The 4,334-nt window shown below is 54.1% G+C and overlaps 1 pseudogene; it reads left to right on the top strand.

Annotated features, from left to right (window-relative positions):
* The first annotated feature begins 2,580 nt into the window (after nucleotides 1-2,580).
* LOC136635955 (5S ribosomal RNA) lies at nucleotides 2,581-2,700 on the top strand (annotated as a pseudogene).
* Nucleotides 2,701-4,334: the final 1,634 nt, after the last annotated feature.

The raw sequence follows: 4,334 nt of genomic DNA, 5'->3' as shown, positions 1-4,334 counted from the left end.
AATAGCCACCAAGGAAGGTCACTCCCAGGATCCCCACCAGGAGGCTTGCTTCTCCCAAACTGAAGCTCCTGGTAGTATTTTCCAGCAAGCTCCAAGCTCAGCACTCCCGCCCCCCCCCCCAAATCACCAGCAAGCCTACATGAAGGGAGCTACTGCCAAGTGAGAGGTCTCCAACCCGCCGCTATCCCAAAAGACCCCCCCCTCAAGGATTTGAAGATCAAGACTGGCCAGGGCCAAATGCTTCTCCATTGCTCAGAGGTGTGCCTTTCGCCAGCTCCTGCTGGCTGGATTCAAAATGGAAGAGTAGATGAGGGCAGAAGTGGAGGAGAGGAGAGTGGTGGGCTAGAACAGTGGAGAGGCTCATACTTCCTCTTCCTTTTCAAGCCCAGTGATGCGGCTCTCTCTGAAATTTTTGCATAGCAGCTACTGAAGAGGCAAGCGTCCACCAAGCCAACCAGCTCAGTTGGCCTCATGGATGGGCCAGCCCCAAGAGTGGCGAAAGGTCCAGAAGTTCTAGCACAGCCTTGGCCCTGACTCTTCCTCCTCCAAAACCCTGCTCCTTCTGTTCCCTCATTGTCTAGGTCCTCCAGCCCATCCACCCCCTTTGAGACATTCTCACAGACGGAAGGTACAGACCTGCCAGAACATAAGAAGAGCCCTGCTGGAAGCTTTGGCCCTGCCAAAGGCCCGTCAAGTCCAGCTCTCTCTACCTCACAGTGGCCTACCAGATGCCTCCGGTGACACAGAAGACAATAAGATGCCCGCATCCTGTTGGCACTCCTTTGAGTCTTGCATTCTGAGACGCCTGCGTTGGCTCAGTCATGTCGTGAGAATGGATGATGGCCGGATCCCAAAGGATCTCCTCTATGGTGAACTCGTGCAAGGAAAGCGCCCTACAGGTAGACCACAGCTGCGATACAAGGACATCTGCAAGAGGGATCTGAAGGCCTTAGGAGTGGACCTCAACAGGTGGGAAACCCTGGCCTCTGAGCGGCCCGCTTGAAGGCAGGCTGTGCAGCATGGCCTTTCCCAGTTTGAAGAGACACTTGGCCAACAGACTGAGGCAAAGAGGCAAAGAAGGAAGGCCCACAGCCAGGGAGACAGACCAGGGACAGACTGCACTTGCTCCAGTGTGGAAGGGATTGTCACTCCCGAATCGGCCTTTTCAGCCACACTAGACGCGGTTCCAGTTCCAGAACCACCTTTCAGAGCGCGATACCAGAGTCTTTCAAGACTGAAGGTTGCCAATACACCATCTGAGGTAGCCTCTTTCTAAAACCCGAAGGTCGTGTACACCCATCGTGGCTTTCCACCTGTGGTGGACTTTTCCTCCATCAACCTGTCCAGTCCTCTCTGAAAGGCTTCTAGGCCTTCAGGTAACATCACCCACACCCTGTGGCAAAGAGTTCCACAGATTAATCCCAACAATCCCTTTCGTGCAGGATGTCATCGTTGGCTTTGTTTCCCAAGCCAGTGGCAGTCGAGGGATTCAGCTGGTCTGAACGTCTGATAGGAAACCGTTGATGGGCAAGATGACAGGCATAATCTGGGACACTGGAAGCAAGCGTGGAAATGAGGCGCTTCCGTGTCCCATGGAGGTGGGGGTGGTGGAAGGCCTGAAGCTCACACAGTTCTCATGCTTTTGCCAACCTCTGCTATGTCAAGAGCTTTTATTCTACTCTAGGGTCAACAGAGCATCAGGTCACACATATTTTGAGAAGCTATATCCTTCTATGATGTGCTACCCAAAGGAACTCTGTTTGCTTCCTAAAATAGTCCAGAGATGATGCTCTGGGTGTCCCTGAGTGACCTGTGGTGGCGTCCTAAGGTTACTGGGCTGTGAGGTAGGCCACTTACCTCCTTGGTCATAAGAACATAAGAACATAAGAACAGCCGCACTGGATCAGGCCATAGGCCCATCTAGTCCAGCTTCCTGTATCTCACAGCGCCCACCAAATGCCCCAGGGAGCACACCAGATCACAAGAGACCTCATCCTGGTGCCCTCCCTTGCATCTGACATAACCCATCATAAATAGTCAGGCTTGGAAGTAAAATTCAAACTCACAGCCTGCTGGCCTTAGGAGGCCACAACATCTTACTCATTCCTCCTCTTTGAGTCTTCACTCATGGTCCAATCCCCCTCTCCTCTTGGTGCCAACTGCTTTCCTGCCGGTGAATCCAGAGTGCCACACTGATCCAGGCAAGATGGCATGGGAGGGCACAGATGCAGGGGAGGGCACAAGGACACATCTTGTATGCTCCCTGAAGTGGCCTAGTGGACCACTGGGAGATACAGGAAGCTGGACTAGATGGGCCTTGGGCCTGATCCAGCGGGGATCTTCTTATGTTCTTATGGAATGAGAGGCGGGAAGGAGGGCAGAAGAGCAGAACGGGGAGAGAGAGAGGTGGCGACGGAGGATCAGGTCCGGAAAGGGGTGGGTTTGGTGACAGCAATGGCCACCAAGTCCTAACCTCCATCCTGGGCCCTATCCTGTGGCAAAGATCCACACAGACCTGCTATTTAGCTAGCACAGGTCTTTGAAGACCCACGCTGTGGAGGTTTACCCCCAGATAAAAGAATAAGCAGCAACTGTAACCCTGCACATGCCTGATCTTGTCTGATCTCGGAAGCTAAGCAGGGTCAGGCCTGGTTAGTACTTGGATGGGAGACCGCCTGGGAATACCGGGTGCTGTAGGCTACTACCATGATCTCAGAAGCTAAGCAGGGTCAGGCCTGGTTAGTACTTGGATAGGAGACTGCCTGGGAATACCGGGTGCTGTAGGCTTATACCATGATCTTGGAAGCTAAGCAGGGTCAGGCCTGGTTAGTACTTGGATGGGAGACCGCCTGGGAATTCCGGATGCTGTAGGCTTATACCATGATCTCGGAAGCTAAGCAGGGTCAGGCCTGGTTAGTACTTGGATGGGAGACCGCCTGGGAATACCGGGTGCTGTAGGCTTATACCATGATCTTGGAAGCTAAGCAGGGTCAGGCCTGGTTAGTACTTGGATGGAGACCGCCTGGGAATACCGGGCGCTGTAGGCTTATACCATGATCTCGGAAGCTAAGCAGGCTCAGGCCTGGTTAGTACTTGGATGGGAGACCGCCTGGGAATACCGGGTGCTGTAGGCTTATACCATGATCTCGGAAGCTAAGCAGGCTCAGGCCTGGTTAGTACTTGGATGGGAGACCGCCTGGGAATACGGGCGCTGTAGGCTTAGACCATGATCTGGGAAGCTAAGCAGGGTCAGGCCTGGATAGTACTTGGATGGGAGACCGCCTGGGAATACCGGGTGCTGTAGGCTTATACCATGATCTCGGAAGCTAAGCAGGGTCAGGCCTGGATAGTACTTGGATGGGAGACCGCCTGGGAATACCGGGCGCTGTAGGCTTAGACCATGATCTGGGAAGCTAAGCAGGGTCAGGCCTGGATAGTACTTGGATGGGAGACCGCCTGGGAATACCGGGTTGCTGTAGGCTTATACCATGATCTCGGAAGCTAAGCAGGGTCAGGCCTGGATAGTACTTGGATGGGAGACCGCCTGGGAATACGGGTGCTGTAGGCTTATACCATGATCTCGGAAGCTAAGCAGGCTCAGGCCTGGTTAGTACTTGGATGGGAGACCGCCTGGGAATACCGGGCGCTGTAGGCTTAGACCATGATCTGGGAAGCTAAGCAGGGTCAGGCCTGGATAGTACTTGGATGGGAGACCGCCTGGGAATACCGGGTGCTGTAGGCTTATACCATGATCTGGGAAGCTAAGCAGGGTCAGGCCTGGATAGTACTTGGATGGGAGACCGCCTGGGAATACCGGGTGCTGTAGGCTTATACCATGATCTCGGAAGCTAAGCAGGGTCAGGCCTGGATAGTACTTGGATGGGAGACCGCCTGGGAATACCGGGTGCTGTAGGCTTATACCATGATCTGGGAAGCTAAGCAGGGTCAGGACTGGTTAGTACTTGGATCGGAGACCGCCTGGGAATACCGGGTGCTGTAGGCTTATACCATGATCTGGGAAGCTAAGCAGGGTCAGGACTGGTTAGTACTTGGATGGGAGACCGCCTGGAATACCAGGCGCTGTAGGCTTAGACCATGATCTCGGAAGCTAAGCAGGGTCAGGCCTGGATAGTACTTGGATGGGAGACCGCCTGGGAATACCGGGTGCTGTAGGCTTATACCATAGTCTTTCGAGACTGAAGGTTGCCAACCATTTGTTTTTGTTCCTTACCCAGAGCAGAGCTTTGGGGCTGCCCCCCTACCGTAGGATGCAGTGGGAGCCATTTTGGCCCCACTGCATCGGCGGATGGGGGCAGGAAACAATTGGATTGGGC

Source organism: Tiliqua scincoides, unplaced genomic scaffold (assembly GCF_035046505.1).
Source record: "Tiliqua scincoides isolate rTilSci1 unplaced genomic scaffold, rTilSci1.hap2 HAP2_SCAFFOLD_167, whole genome shotgun sequence".
Taxonomy (NCBI): domain Eukaryota; kingdom Metazoa; phylum Chordata; class Lepidosauria; order Squamata; family Scincidae; genus Tiliqua; species Tiliqua scincoides.
Note: the sequence above shows the minus strand (reverse complement) of the source record. Positions and strands in the feature narration are given on the sequence as shown.